This window comes from Dermacentor silvarum, chromosome 7 (genome assembly GCF_013339745.2).
Source record: "Dermacentor silvarum isolate Dsil-2018 chromosome 7, BIME_Dsil_1.4, whole genome shotgun sequence".
NCBI classification, from domain to species: Eukaryota; Metazoa; Arthropoda; class Arachnida; order Ixodida; family Ixodidae; genus Dermacentor; species Dermacentor silvarum.
This window is the reverse complement of record NC_051160.1, coordinates 9,982,299-9,998,896: the sequence shown is the minus strand read 5'-3', so window position 1 is coordinate 9,998,896 and position 16,598 is coordinate 9,982,299.

Below are 16,598 nucleotides of genomic sequence, written 5' to 3'. Positions count from 1 at the left end.
CGTCCAATCTTGTGAAGGTATTTGCGAGTGTACGCCACACCAAGCCGTAATCGATGGATTAGTGTTTCCTGGCCTCTCCGCATCCGAAGTGGAAGTCGGAATCGCAAGCCGGCGTCAAGTCTATAGAGGCGCTCTTGCCGATGTTCGGGGTTGTCCCATTGTCGCTCCATAGACGTTTTGATGGAGTTGTGTAGCAAGGCGTTGATGTCATAACGGCAAAAGGGAAGTTTTATAATCTTCCCGTCAGTGTGCGCAATTTTTGCTTCCGCGTCAACCTGCTCATTTCCGGCTATTCCACAGTGGCTGGGAATCCACTGCAGTGCAATGTCATGTCCGGATTGAGACGCCTCGGTGAGCAGAGCCATGATGTCGTAGATTAGAGGGCTATATGCGCTTCTGGGATTCATATAATTGCTTATGAGTTGCAGCGCCGGTTTTGAGTCGCAGAACACCGTCCAGTTAGCCAGGTTTTGTTGTAGTATGCAGCGGACTGCTTCTCGAATGCCGGTCAACTCAGCTGCTGTAGACGATGTTTTGTGTCCTATCTTGAACCGCTGCGTAATCCCCATTGCAGGTACCGTGTAAGCTGCCGCGGAAGAGGTCTGTGTAACAGAACCATCTGCAAAAACATGTTCGGTATATCCGTACTTGTAAGCAATGTAGGATAACGCGAAATGTTTGAGACCCGCAAGTGGCATTTTCGACTTTTTCGTTATTCCGGGGATTGAGGTTTTCACCGTCGGCTTTGCCATCGTCCAGAGTGGAGCTTCCGGTATGCCATGTGGTGCGAAGTCCGACGGCAGTAGATCCCGTTGCGACAATACGGCTCCTGAGTAGGCGGCGTCAGGCCGTATACTTGTGACATTTGTCAGTGGATGATTCCTATGCCTTGTCAGTAGCCTTAAATGCACTCGCATTGGCTCATGTTGCAGATACACTCGAGCTGGGCATGCGCGTGCCTCTGCAATAGTGCCCCATGTGGAAGTACATCGTGGTAACCCTAGGCAAATTCTTAGTGCGCGAGCCTGAGCTCCTTCAAGTGTGCGGAGGGCAGATGAACTAATCCGAGAAAGTACAGGTGCGCTGTAGCGGAGGTATCCAACAAAAAGTGCCTGGTAGAGCTGCAGAAGAGATGATTGGGATGGCCCCCACGATTTTCCAGACATATGTCGAATGATTTGTGCAAAGCTGGCCAGCTTTTTTCTCAATGCAGAGATGTGTTTCGACCAAGATAAGTCACGGTCGATGGTGACTCCGAGAAACTTATAGTGGGTTACCGAAGGTATAATCTTGCCATCAATCATGACGGGGTAGCAGGCCATTGACTTCCTGGTAAATGTCATGGCTACACTCTTAGTCGGTGAGAGCTGAAGTCCACGACTATTTAGGTATTGCGACGTTATTGACACTGCACGCTGTAGCTTCGTTTGTACTTGTAAGCGCGTTAAGCTCGTGGTCCATATACAGATGTCATCTGCGTACACAGAGACCGAGACTGCGCCTGTGAGTTCTTTGACGAGTCCAACGAGAACAACATTAAATAAGGTTGGGCTCAGTACACCTCCTTGAGGCACCCCACGGTAGGACAGGATGGTTCCTTGTATGACCGTCTAGAGTTGTCATAAATATCGTTCTCTCTCGAAGATAGCTGGCTATCCACTGATGCATACGGCCACCAATGCCATATTCTTCAAGGGCATTTAAAATTGCATCATGTAGAACATTGTCAAATGCACCCTTGATATCCAGAAAGACAGCAGCCGTCAATCGACGGCGACGTTTCTGATGTTCAACAGTCGTTACTAGATCAATAACGCTGTCGATTGACGATCTACCCTTTCGGAAACCTGTCATAGCGTCTGGATATATATTACGCTTCTCCAAAAACCATTCTAGGCGCATCAAAACCATCCGTTCCATGGTTTTTCCTATACAACTGGCAAGCGCCACTGGTCTGTAGGAGAGCATATCATGGGGTGACTTGCCTGGCTTCAATAATGCCACGATCTTGCTTGTCTTCCAATGTGCAGGCACAGTTCCCGAGGCCCAAGAGAGATTATATAAAGCCAGAAGCTCTTCAGTCGCTCGAGGGCCCAGATGGCGTAGGGTAGAATAGGTAATGCCATCAGGCCCTGGCGCACTTGAGTGTATTGAAGAAGAGATCGCAGCACGTAGCTCTTGCAGCGTGAATGGAAGGTCGAGACGATCGTCCACTGTTGGGGGAGCGCACCTGAACAGCGTAGATACCACTGTTGTAGAGCCGGAGAGATGTAAGCAGAAATCTTCCGCGATCTCCTTCTCACTGCGCATCTGATTGATAGCCAGAGCTCGGAAGGGACGTCGTTGTTGTGGAGTAGATGGCAAGGCTCGTACAACATGCCATATCGTGGACAATGGTTTTCTTGGGTCCAGGCTGCTGCAAAATGACCTCCAACGCTGTCTGTCGAGCTTTTCCAAGCGTCTTTGAATTTTCTTTTGCACACGACGTGACGTCCTCAAGTCAGATATCAATTTAGTTCGCCTGTATTTCCTCTCGGCGCGACGACGGACTGCCCGCAGATGCTCATATACAACATCAACGGATGTTCTGGAATGTGATGTTGTGACGATGTCTGTTGTTGCGTGCATTGCTGCTGTAATTCGCTCTTCGATCTCTTGCGGAGAAGTTATACAGCCGCAGGAGTCTTCCAGTTTGTTTTGAAAAGCATCCCAGTCAGTGCGTTGTGCATGACGATTAGGGAGTCTCGTGAACCATCTCAATTGTACATAAGTAGGTAGGTGATCACTGCCGTACGTTTCAGCATCTGTGCACCAGGCAGCAGAAGACGAAAGGCATCGTGAAGCGATAGCTAAATCGAGACAGCTGCTGTACGTTGTGCCTCGCAAATATGTTGGTGAGCCGTCGTTGAGGATGTCAAGACCATTGCTGTTTGTGAAGTCAAGAAGCTGTCTTCCTCGAGTGCTTATGGCCCGGCTACCCCAAAGATGGTGGTGTGCGTTGAAGTCACCTACGATAACATGAGGTCCTTGGCTGGAGTCAAGAACAAGTTTCAGGTGTTCAGCGTCAAATCTTCCCCTGGGAGAAATATAGCCACCGATGACCGAGATTGTGCGGCGCTTAAGCTTCAGTGTTATAGAAACGTACTCGTTGTTGTTGTGCACCGGAATTTGGTTTAGCGAGTACGTGAGGTCACATCGCACGCATAGTGTCAATGCGTGCGATGGTGTCAATGTTTGTTGGCTTCTTATGATATAGTATATATATATATATATATATATATATATATATATTGATGGTCAGAAAAACTCGGGACTTTACGCTCGACCAGCGCATGAAAAAAAAAAAAGAGAGAACGAAGCCTGCGCTCTTCGAACAGGAGATCGCGCGTGCCCATGTAGAGAACCTCGTGCAAGTCCACAGCGAATCATGTCAGCGACGCACGCCTCTATATACGGTGCGCAGGGGAGTTATGGCACGGAATCTTTGGCACGGACTGTACTTATAAGGCAAAGCGGGGCTACTGATTTAGCTCAATTGGTTGTCGAAATGCAACGCGAGACAAAGGCAGAGGAAACGAACAAGTGCGACTTGCTCGACACTCGACTTACATATACAGTAAAACCTCGTTATATAACCATGTTGGAAGGCGAGCCAGAGCTACTTCATTACATTCATCACTTTGTTATATCAATTACTGCATACACTGCACGATGAATCTCTATGAGGATTTCAATGGCAATTTCCATAACATCGTTATATCCATTATTTCGTTAAACCCCGTTTAGTCATAACGAGGTCTGATTGCATTTGAAAACAAAAAATGCTGGCTCTCCCGTAATCGAGAGTAGATGTACGCATGAAATGGCTACCATAAGGCGTCTTATGCTGCCTGTGGTGCCGCCGCCTTCAACCGCTTTTCTTCTTCCAACAGTGCAGCGCGCTCAGCGTTTGTCGCTACTTTTTCGTCTTCTCGCGTCGAAGTGGTCGGCTGCAAATGCGCGGCCAACTCACGGACCGCTGGCGTTGAAATGAGCGCCTGAAATAGTGGCGCTATCACGCGCTTGTTTTTGTATTTCGCGGGCTTTCTTTGAAGGCAATTACAAGAATACGGTGGCTTTTAGCCAGCGTAACAAGAGGCTCCATCAATGGTACTTAATTGAAAGCGCTTCAATCGGCCATCTGTAAATGTGATCTACAACTTTCGTATAGGCACTTTCTTGGTGAAGCCAATATTTAAGAAGTTAGGCAATAAGTTTGCACTAATTAATTTACGTTGCAAAACGAAAAAAAAAAAAAAAAGATACCGCGGACTAGGACACCCGACCCTCAACCCCACTGAGTTGGTCGTTTTTAAAACATTGGCTACATTTAGCTGGGACAACGCTGCATATAACTTTCTGTTCTGCGAAAACGCCCGAACTGCATGCGTCGTCGTCTGTTTCCTTCTTGCATGGTCGTCTGTTTCTCTCGTCCGTCCATCACGCATGGCGACAGCAGCGCCACCTGTCACCGATCTCGGAGGGGGCGCGGGAGCATCTGCCGCCGCGGAGAAACGAGAAACGGCGTCAGTGCAACAAGCACTCTTCAGGAAAGCCGGTGTTTTCTCGGTGCGCACGTGTTACTGCTGCGAGGACAGGTGGTTTGTTCGGGCACGCCTGGCTGAACGGCAGAATAAGCGACCAGGTCGCCATCTGCCGGCGTGGCTGCTGCGGGGTGCAGATAATGTATAGAGATAGCGGTCGGGTTTACCTGGCCGCGTCGTCGAAGTTAGGTGCAGCGTGGTATTGTGCGCGGTGTTGTTCAGTGTTGTGAGGCTTGTAGAATGCCTCGGGGGACCTCTCCAACTTCCGTTCTATACATCGCGCTCGGCCGACTGCGAATTCCCTCGCTTGGGGAAGAAGACGAAGGACTTAACGGCTATGGAGTTCCTGAAACTCGAGATGGCTCGCGCCAAGAACAAAGTCCGCAAGCACATGGAGATCATAGAGGACGAAATGGAAAAGGCCGTGCGCAATGTGCGAAGTGGACAAGGCGCGCAACAAGAAGCGTTGACCCAAACCAAGCTTCTCGCTCAGGCTTTTTATTTTTGGAAACATGCCTTTATAATAAATGTCTAGTTACAAATGCACGAACAGATTTGTTGCGTGCTGGTAGTCCAATAGGGAACGGTATAGTAGGGGTCCTGTATCCAGCGTAGTGGGGAGGACGTCGTATATATGTCGGGAGGACGTCGCGGCCGAAGGGATGTCCGTCGCACAAAGGGGCTTGATACAGTCCGGGGCAATTACGTGACAGCTGCGTTACGTTTAAGTTTTCAATAGTGGTGTTGCAGAACGAACAGGTAGAGCCAGATGGGCCGTAGTTATTGTTGAGCGAGAAGACGGTCACAGCCGCCGTAAGTGCAACTTCGACGTATAGTGCACGGCAACAGCAGCAGGCAACCAGCAGCAGGGCAAAATATTAACTTCAAATCTTAAAATAATATAGCCTGAAAATTGATATTAACGATTTGTATTAATTTAATATCGCATTCTTACATTACTAAATTATATTTTAATATTCTTCCCTTTTTTTACCCACAGCCGCCCGATTCATGGCCGATCCTCCGTAGTGTTTTGAGCCATACCCATAGGAACCAAACCAAACCAAAGTAGGGTAGCATCAGTACACTTTTCAAAAAAAGACAATAAAAATTATAAAGGCAATAAAAACGGAGGCGAAACAAGTAAATACGCACTGTATTGGCTGGCACAGTCACATTTTAGTCACCGAAAATCACAGCACGCCGAGAAGTCCGGCCGATTTCAGAAAATCCAGGAGTACGCACTTCGTTGTATGCTTACTGCAGTGCGCCTATTAGCATTGCCTCGCGGGTGCAGAATCTCATGTGCATCCCCAATAGGCAATAAAAACGCGTGGTTATCATGAGCAGATATGCAGGCAACGCTACGAAAAGTGGCTTGTGGAAAAGAACTGATGACGCGTTTGCTCGATGAGTGTTAATTCTCCTTATGGACGATGAACCGCTCCTTGAAACTTCAAGCTATGCCGCAAAAGCCATACCGCTCCTCCCTTCCCCTCCAATCAAAAAAAGAAGAAAAAAAAGGTAGAGCATATTTGACCGTTTCATCCTAAGGAATGTCTCCTACTGACTTCGAAATTGCATGTACGGGTGTATCACGAAATTAGGTCGAAATTCCAGAAAAAATAGGCGGGATCGAGATGGTTAAGCGGTTTCCTCTGGATTGCTTTTCCCACGGTGGTGTAGATTTGAAATTCACTCGAAGTTGTAATTAGACAAATAACCATGCACATTAGACTATAATTAGCATTTCAGTTTTTACCAAAAGTGCCAGACGATTGACCGCAATATAAGGCATGATGCCGGTCATCCGACGTTCTCGTAGCAGTGTCCACAAATGCAAAGTTTCAACGCTTCTAATTTTTACAGCGTAGTGAATCCCGAACAATCGCGGACAGGAAAGCGAAACTGAAGTGCCGGCAGAGTATACGAGGAGCACAGTGTGAGCCTCCATATGGCTGTATTTATTGTAGTATTCATCAGGTTTTAAAAATTAGCAGCGCCAACTTATTGCATATCTGAACGGTTATGACCTCCTCGGGTGGGCAGCTTCAAGTCTTCCATTGGGGTTGATCGCATGGTTAAAAAAAAAATTTACGTAGAATCTCCTCAGGGAGTTATCTGAATGATGCGTAAGCATTTCGTAGTAACGAAATGCTTACGCTCAACACTCAACACTGCTGGTAATCCTAGCACTGCTCAGCGGCTGCGGTCGTCTTGGCGTCATTGCGGTCAATGCGAGACAGCGCTTCGGCTACACGAACTGCTGCGGAAGGCGGCGCAACGTGAACTGATGAGGCAAGCAAACTACTGCAAGGGGCGGTGCCAGGTGCGCTGATGACGTTCTGATCAGAAGCCACGACTGCTCCACAGTTCTGGCTTACTAAAGGTGTACCTAGTGCGTGCCTGATTGCACACGTCACGTGGTCACAGAGACGCGCTCGTGCCACTGCTCGCGCGTTCGTCGTCGTCTTCTTCCACAGCTGGCGAAAACGTTGCTGCTGGCTCTATCTTCAAAGCAATCGTGTTACGCGAAGGTTGGACGGGCGGGCGCGCGGATGCACGGACAGTTTTCTCGTTAAAGTTAATTAGCCTAAAGTGCCATATTTACTCGTCTATAATGACTACCTCGAGTCATTTTAAAATGTTTTCCACAGTGGTAAACGTAATCCAGAAGAAATCATTTAATTATCTCGTCTTCCTTGTTTTAAAGAAGTTTGGACGCACATGGTGAAACATGCGAAATATTTCGCCAGTTCTCATTAAGCAGCAATGCAAAACACGGCGCAGGAGCAACACTAAGGTGGTATGGGCCGGCATTTTGTAGCGATGCCTTTCCGTTGCTATAATGCCTTTTCGCGCTTATCGCGCTTTGTCAGTGGTCAGAGCGACGGTCCGCTCGCATTATCAAAGGTATCAGCCGGCCGTGAGCAGTGGATAAGACTAGTATAGAATAAGTCATAAGGCATCGCTACAAAATACCGGCCATGGTTACCGTATGGCTCTGTGTTCGCTTCCTTGAGAAGATCGTAGTGCGACGTTAAAACCACCAGGAACTGAGCAGCATAAAGGTTTACTTTGCACAGCAACCAAAGGCACTCTGGCTATCTGTCGGCTTCTTGTCCAGAAAGCACTTGAATTTTCTTTGTAAACAGGTGGGTACAAGTAGCATTGGAAAAGCATTCATCAATGGCGCGGGTCTTTTAAGCTAAAACGTTCACCGTCACAGGTGGTGGAACAAGTAGGCTGAAACTTGCATTGCGTTCCTGTAAACGTTGCCGCGTTCCGTATGCTCTGTACGTTCTGTAGCCACACATGCGTGATAACCACATGTGTAAACCTGCAACTCTCAAAATTTCAGAAAATGCGCTTACCATTGCTACCTCGGCATTTGTTGCGTGATATGCGGAGGTGTTTCCGTCGCCACTTGATGATGTCTCTTTCGAGCAGGCCTCGCATCAGTCCGTTCACTCACACCCGTGAAGGCACGCCGACGTCGCGTTATACGCGGAGCCTGTGGACATGCCGGGCTGACTGCGCCGTATACACAAGCGTACACATTTGTAGCACAAGCTGCTTCGCCATACTTAGACAAACACTGCTTGGAGAATTTTGCGAAGCTACTCCTCGCAGCGAACGAAACGGCGGGACCTCGGCAACAGATTTGCCGGCGCTCAAGGTGGGCGCCATGTTTGATACGGAGGGCAATTGCGCAGAAAATGTGGTGCTGACGAAAAAAGAATAAAGAGAGAACGAAAAAGAAACTAAATTTTCGCGCGAGCAATGTAAACCTCCCGATTTTATTTGGAGAGTTCGCTAATGTGGTCGCTGCGTTAGTAAATTTGCTAGTATTTGTATCAGGCTAAGGAAACACTGAAATCATGGGTTTAACTGGGAAACTATTTCGCGGTGCCTAGGAAGGGGATGCGTTTCGGTTTCTAGCTTTGGCTCACTGATAATGATCATCGCCAGAGCAGCGTTCACAGCTGCGTGACGCGGCTTCTTGCTGTTCATGCAGGGCTTGGCGATTGCGTGCTCCGATCGACTTGCGAAATAAAATGCGACAGACAGGAAATGACAAACTGCCACTGCGCACGTGCAGAGGAAGCTTCAGCTCGGGGGCACATGGGAAAGGAGAAATCGTTTTTCTCGGCAACCACTGCGCCAAATTTGATTAGGTTTGTGGCATTTAAAAGAAATCATTAAAATCTAGTGTCTGTTGGGGGCGAATTTCTGATTTAGGCCGTCAATTTTTGTACAAATTGCTCTCACTCGCAATATTTCACAAACCGTAACTATCAAATTTACAACGAACTTATTAAAAATTAAATTATGTGGTTTTACGTGACAAAACCATCATCGCCGTGAGTCACGCCGTAGTGGGGGACTCAGAATTATTTTGGACCACCTGGGATGCACCTAAATCTAAGTACACGGGTGTTTTCTGCATTTAGCCCCCATCGAAATGCGGCCGCCATGGCTGGCTTTTGATCCCGCGACCTCATGCTTAGAGCAGCCCAACACCATAACCACTAAGCAACCACGCCGGGTAAGTTTACGACTACGTAACCCAGCAATGAAAAACAATATCGCAATTATGTAAATCACACCTAATGGTACATCTAAAGCGGATAAACTTGAAGTAGTATACATGGCTCTCAATTAAGTACCACACACATATGTGAGTAGCACTTTTGAAAAACCTTTGTAAATGTTGTAACGAATTCACATAGTATAGAAATTATTGTATAAAATTTGTCCGCCTTTGGTGTTCTGACGGATGCAAGTTACATAACTGCGATATGTGCTCTTTGTGCTGAGTTGCGGATTTGTAAACAGCGTGGTCCTATATTTTTCAATCTTACCAATTTGGGGCAATTTTTGTAAAACAATTTAGGCATAAATAAAGATTCCACTTGCAACAGTCACTATAATTCAACTTTTTTCTTTCAAATGCCGAAAATTTAACTAAAAAGGACCCAAGGGTTATCTCAGAAAAGCATATTTGCGTTTTACATGTACTTACGTGCATACTTGAATAGGCGGCGTCGGAGTTTTGGCGCCAAGCTAAAGCTTCCTCGTAATGTCTTTTCATCCGCGGCCTTCAGCATCGGTGGTGTAATTGGCGTCGAAATAAAAATTGTGCTGACATCATGCAAACGTGGTTACAACGCCGAGGAAGACCAAGACACAGACACGAGCTGCACTGGACGAGAACAGGAACACCGGCGCTTACATGCATGAAGTTTGAGAATTCTGTCCTTAAAGTATTGTATAACCCTGTGCCCTGTTCTCCTTATCTTCTTGTTCCGCATGACTACTGTTGGCGAGATCCTTGGCCTGCGAGGTATGTCAATAGAAAAAGAATGCACACTCGCACCAAAATTCGAGGGTACGTACATGCACGTCATATCTTCCAACTCGTCCATCAGGGAAGATATGACACGTACTCTTGAATTTTGGTGTGAGTGTGCTTTTCATGCACGAAAGATTTGCTACAGTTAAGAGTAACCCGCCACTAAAGTACCGCGACATGATCACGTGCTAGGCCCATTTTTGTTAGCAGGTATGTTCGGTGTTTTATACTGCAGCGTTATATATTCACGTCCCACCGCGCACAAAATTGATAAACTGTTCGTGTAACAAAGATGGCGGCACTCTTATAAATCGGAAATCAAGTTTGTCATATATAGACAAGCCGCAGATCGTGACATCAGGATGGTGGCGCTGGCATCACATTACGTGCGGGCCACAGAGAGAGATACCCCGCATGTCCAAACCAATTTGAAAACGCGCTTTCTTTCCTTTCGTTCCGGCATATAGTAGATCATAGTGATAGGAGACGCTGCCACAGAGTTTGCAAAGCCTTCTATGGGGTGAGGGTCTCGTCTCCAGATATGTTCCAGCGCGAACGATAAGCAGACGCCGTTTGCATGCCACCAACGCCGGTTCAGGAGCCACAGCATTGGAACAGCTTCCCAGACCAGGATCGGCAGTATCCTTTCGGCTGCCTACTTTATGCGGGTCCATCACCATTCATAGATATTACGAGTTCCCTTATCGCGTTCGTGCAAGCTGTGTGTGTACACGGGTCACACAGGAGGCGCGACATACCGGGGCAAAGGAACTTACGAACTCGCGCATTTAAAAGGATATCTTTATTGCTACCGAGCTGCGCCGACCATTTACTGTTTTACTGCAGGGCTCCGGGGATACAATGTCACAAAGATGACGGTGGACATAGCATGTCGACAATGTGCGCTTACAGAGGGCTTGCTGCAATCTTCTGTTACATACTGCCTTGCCGAGGTACAAGAGTATACCCGCAATAAATGTTTGGAATGTGAAGAATAATTCAGCTTCCATCTCGTCAGCTACCTTTTAGATTACACGCCTGGAAGGAGTGTTACTATACTGACACATGCTTTGCAAGTTGTAAAAAACCTCGACCTCGCGCTTTTCGCGCCTAAAACGGACGACACCTCGCCAATCACGACGTTAGCTTTAATTTAATACTTCAGTTTGGTACTAAAGCTCTGTCTCGATATGAGGGACCTAGCGTCCTAACCCGTATCGTGACGTCATAGTAGAGAGCACAGTTTGGCCTGACGTCGTGTAGCTTAAGGTAAGCGGTGATGACGATGCTCGTGAAAAAATGAAAATAATATAAACATTACCGTTTCTCTTCCGGTTGCGCTCCCGCGTGACAGCCGCAGTGATAACAGAAACGGGACGGGCCATTGTATTATGACGTCATGATGCACAAACCTGTTGAGGTGACCAAAACTGAAATTCGTTCGTAGAAACAGATATTATATAGTAAATTATTTAGAGCCATCTGAAACTTGCCAGTAATTTTTTCTCTAGGTTTAGAGGGTTTGGACGTGTACATTAAGTTAAGCTGTCCCCTTATGAACTACGACAGAGCTTAATAGTTAAGACCAGATCACGCACAAATTATGGTTTAGAGAGGTTATCATCACAAATACCAGAACTCCTCAATAAGTATCCTGACATATTAAACTTAGTTAATTCTAGAGTCTCTCCAACACAATTCAAGAAGCAAGTTAAAGCCCTATTTCTATTTGAGCAGGTGTGAGATTTTAGCGCCTGAGCCGATTCTCGGTATTAATCTTGTGTTAATTATGTTGTATTTCATTGTGTATATTACGTGGATTTATTTCATTATGTGTGTGGATATGTATTAGGTTTGATTCTCACTGATTTTCTTTCCGAAAAAGGAACTGCATGTTTCACTGTATTTGCATTGATGTATTGTATCTGGGTCGGCGTATGATGTGTAATCATCTGTAAATAAGATTTGCTGCTTACGCTGTCAGGGTGGCATAACCTAGTCAGGCTATCTCCGGGCCTTTTGTTGTGCCTCCTGAGCCAATTTGTATGAAATTGTCTCAAATAAAAAAGAAAGAAAAAAAGAATATTGAACGCGATAAAATAACCAGTCGATGATGTCAGCGCTTTTTTTTTTTAATATCGGGGTGTTCCAGGCTTCATTAAAGGAAGACCAAAGGGCACTAGTATTTCTTTCTTCGTTTCCTTTCTTCGAATTTCGCGCACCAACCACAAGCGGTCATGAAGTGTCAGTGTTATACGTCATGGATTTGCGCACCATTTGTACTGTTCCGATTGTTTTCGCGCAGCAAAAGTTCGTGAACGTTAATGCGTTGCGTCGCTCAACTGATTCAATGGTAACGCATTACCCTCGTATGTTGACTCCTTGGTTCATTCAGAATGCAATGTAGTGCTTTTTTTTTTTTTTTTACCGATACAGAGTTAACCTAACCTACCCGAGCATACGCTCTCAAAGTTTATGACCTCACGGCGAGAGCTGTTGCGGGAAATTCAGGACCGTGACGTCCCCCGTCTTTCAACGTAGCGTCTGTTCCGGGTCACCAAGTCTCAATTCTGGGTAAGAGAGGCTGCTTTGATGTTGCGCAAGCGCAATTTACTAGTACAGCTTAACTAAATAATTTTTTTTCTAATGTCGCAAAGTCGCATGTTTACAGCTGTCACTACTATATAAAGCTGTCTTCTCTGCATTGTGAAAACTACGTTCTACTTCGGCGGCGGCGCGGGCCCTATCTTGAAAGCGATCTGCGATGGAGGACAGAGTGCGCCGAGTGCTGATAGCTTCGGGTGCGCTGTGTTCTCGCCGCTTAGTTCGCGCTGAAGCGAGAGGCAGCACGAAGGTCAATTCGCTAGCTTGCTGTCGCGCTTCCTCACGCCAGCGTTTGACAGCGAGTTCCACGGTCATCGAGTGAGATGTGTTCATGTTTGCCTGTGTGCGCGTGACACCATGCTTGATAACTTAGTTAGTAAGCGAAGTATTACAAGTTCGTACGGCCGATGAAACTATTTCCCGTTACTTCGTATAGCTGTCTACTAATTTGCTTCCGCAATCGATGCTTCGCCTTTCGGGCGAAACTGCGACTTTTTTCAAGTTTACTGTGTTGGCATGGTTTCTCTCTGTTTTTCCGTACCGAACGCAGGGCCGACGCGACGCGACTTCGGTTTATTTGTGTCTATACATATAGAGTCCCACGCACGCAATTTTAGGTCATTTGGCTTGGCTTGGACCGCAGTGGCCGCTGACGAATCGCACTGGACGTGTGCGCGCTATCCAGCTAAAACGGTGCAGCGATATACAAGCTATATAATGCCAACCAATCATAAACGCACGCGTTTCACTCACTCCATGGTAATAAGCATCCGCGACGTACAAGCGCATGTGGGATACGAGTCGCCTACTTATATACGAGCAGCCAGCGAGCTGCTGTATTGTGTAGCAGACGACATTGGTAAGCTCGCAACGTCAAACTAAAGTGCGGGTGATAGCCTGCGTTTTCAATCGGCCATTTTGGTGGATATTGTTTCTAATGCGTATATATGCTTATTGGCTCAGCCAGTGGAACGGAATTGGACGAAAAGAATGGCACATGACACATTCCTGCGGCTATTTTCATGTCTCGTAGTTATCGAGTGAATTGAAAGGTGAGAAAAGTGGCGAAAGGCTAAAGACACAGCGGAGCTGATCGGTTCCTAGCTGATCCTGACATCGCGATCTATCATTCTCTCACTGGACGCACTCGGGGTCTCCGGCTCGCCGTTGTCGTTTTGCAGTGGCTTCTTCGGCTAACCGTGCTGGGTCCAATCGGCGTCGACGCTGGCAGTCTCGCTTAGCAGCGCGCCGCGATTCTTGGTAAACCGCTTCTTCCTCGACAGTGCAATCCTTCCTTGGTCTCCCCATGTCTACGTCTGGCGCGCCGCCGCTGCGCACCGGCTTTCATACGGAACGAAGGAGCGCATGCACAATTGGCCGTGACGTCACGTCTGACTCGCGGCGCATGCGCAGTATAGTGCGCAGCTGGTGGCGAAGTCGTAGGGATGTGGGGCGAAAGCTATGCACAGTGTACGGGCGGCTAGCGCAGACTCGCCGTGATGACGTCACGGCGCATACGCAGTAGTGTGTCGGGCGAAGCGAGCGCGCACCTGTGCCGGCGGTTACGAGGCAACGTGAGGTGACGTCATCGCTCCGCGGAGTTTTTTCTGTCTACGACAGACAGATTACGCTCGGCATAAAGAGCTCCGCTGTTAAATATCTTCGAGGAATGTGTGTTGAGCGTCGCAACAAAACAATTAGATCATGGGGTTTTACGTGCCAAAACCACGTTCTCATTATGGGGCCTGCAGGCCGTATACAGAGGGGGACTCCGAATTAATTTTGGCCACCAAGTACTATGTAGAAGAAAGTCAGAAACTATATAAAGCGACAAAAGGCGCGAATGATCGCGACTTCGAAAGCCGCAGGAAAGAGCAAGCGATCAATTTTTGGAACAGCTGGAAGTTGATGGTTGTTGCATAGGATTCGTGGTTAGAAAAGGCAGACGATAGTTGATAGTCGGTGTTTATGTGGTCCTTGTCATTCTACTTACGTCCTTGTTTTTGCGCCTGCCTTTGAGTATACATGAAAGTATCTATTATGCGAGATTGTTGGCCCCAGGCCTGCTGCGTTAAGCTGCGTTAAGCTGCGGAATAATATTTGGCTCGCATGCCTACGGCAGCATTGTCTACAGATCGGGAACATTTTCTCCCTGATATGCGAAAAATGCTTCAGTGCCTACCCAGTTAATACATAACCAAGTGTTGCCAAATCTGCTTTTTCTGACCGGAAGTAGAATTCGAATTAAATGACGCCGAAAATGCTCCACGCGCGCGCGGCACAATAACGCGTTCGAGACTTTTCACGGGCGTGCATACGAGCTCCATAATACATAAATCGCTCAATGTCACTCCTCGAGTGACTCGATCGAATCACGATCTGTGCCCTTCTCCCAATAACCGTTATCTCTGCACACTTAAAACATTTTCTGTTCTTTTTCTTTCTTTTTTTCCCCGGTGGGCGGCCCGCGGTCGCTGCGGTGGCGACGGTGCACCATCGTATTATATGCGACGGCTCGGAAACGGGGCCAAATCCCGAGCCGATCCAATCCAATCTCGAAGCCATATGCGGGCTCTTCCGACTTCATCTAGATAAACGCGTCTGCTCGTAGAAGAACACGGCAGCGCGTTTATATTCGCGGTTTGCCGGGCCTGCGTGTGTTGGGCGCAAAGCGATAAAAATAATAAAAAATAAAAGAAAGGCAGCCCAGGGGGGCGGTAAATGGGCTCTTCTCTGAGAGGTGCATATTCTTTCATCTGCGGGTAACGAACGGCGCAGAGGAGTGGACGTGCATTTATTTCCACATTTTTACAAACACTGCCGCAATGATGGGATCGCTAGCATGATTGATCGAACCATTCATTCATTCATTCATTCATTCATTCATTCATTCATTCATTCATTCATTCATTAGTTGACGTATTGGTCTCTTGTCTGATTGATAGGCTGGATCAACCAATTGTTCCATTGATTAACTGACTGATTCATCTCTTGACCGATCTAGTGATCCTGGATAAACGGATAACGAAGACGACAAAGATGGTGAAGAAGAGGTGAATGAAGACATGGTATGCGCCATCATAGAAGGCAAACCAAACTAAACTAAACCATAGATGACCGTAGTTGCAGCTGATTAGTATAATTAAACATTAGTAAAAATTAATTGTTTAATTAAACATTAAAATTAAAGATTAACAATTAAATATTAGTAAATTAATTGGAACTTTATAACTGACAGGAACTTGAGAATTGTATTTGCCTGATCTCGTTAGTTAAACATAGCAAGAAAAGTTTCACTTCTGAAACTTTTCCGAAGAGGCGCCTCCGCCCCGCCTGCCTCCCTCGCGCGCGCGAAGTTGAGCCGCGATCATCGCCTGACCCTCGCAAGCTTTCACTCGCACATACAGCGTACGGCGACGATGTTATCGTGTTTGGACTTTATACAAAACATCACGGCGACGGCAGAAATGCGCTTGGAGTATCCATATAATTGCTATCGCAATAAAAGGCATTGCATTAGCTGTGCTATGAAAAATGTCTTCTTTCTGGGGTTTTACGTGCTAAAACCAGTTCTGATTATGAGACACGCCGTAGTGGAGGTCTCCGGATTAATTTTGACCACCTGCGGTTCTTTAATGTGCACTACAACGAAGGTGCGCGGGCGCTTTTACATTTTCTCCTCCATCGAAATGCGACCGCCGCGGCCGGGATTCGATCTCGCGACCTCGTGCTCAGCAGCGCAAACGCCTCAGATAACTGAGCCACCGCGGCGGGTATGAAAAATGTCAAAACAAACATAAAACGTTCAGTTGCTAGACGAACTGAGTGTCGTCTTCCCTTCTTTCACTATCAGTACTTCCTGCTGGAAAGCTTCCTTGGTATGAATGATAGGCTCGATCAATCAATTTATTAAATGAACGATTGATTTGATTGACTGATTGATTATCCGTTTGTTCATTGTTACATTGGATGACAAGTCTCTTAACTGATTTGCTCGGTCTACCGATTGACTAAGTTGTTTATTAATTTATTTGTATGTCAGTCCATTCAATCAT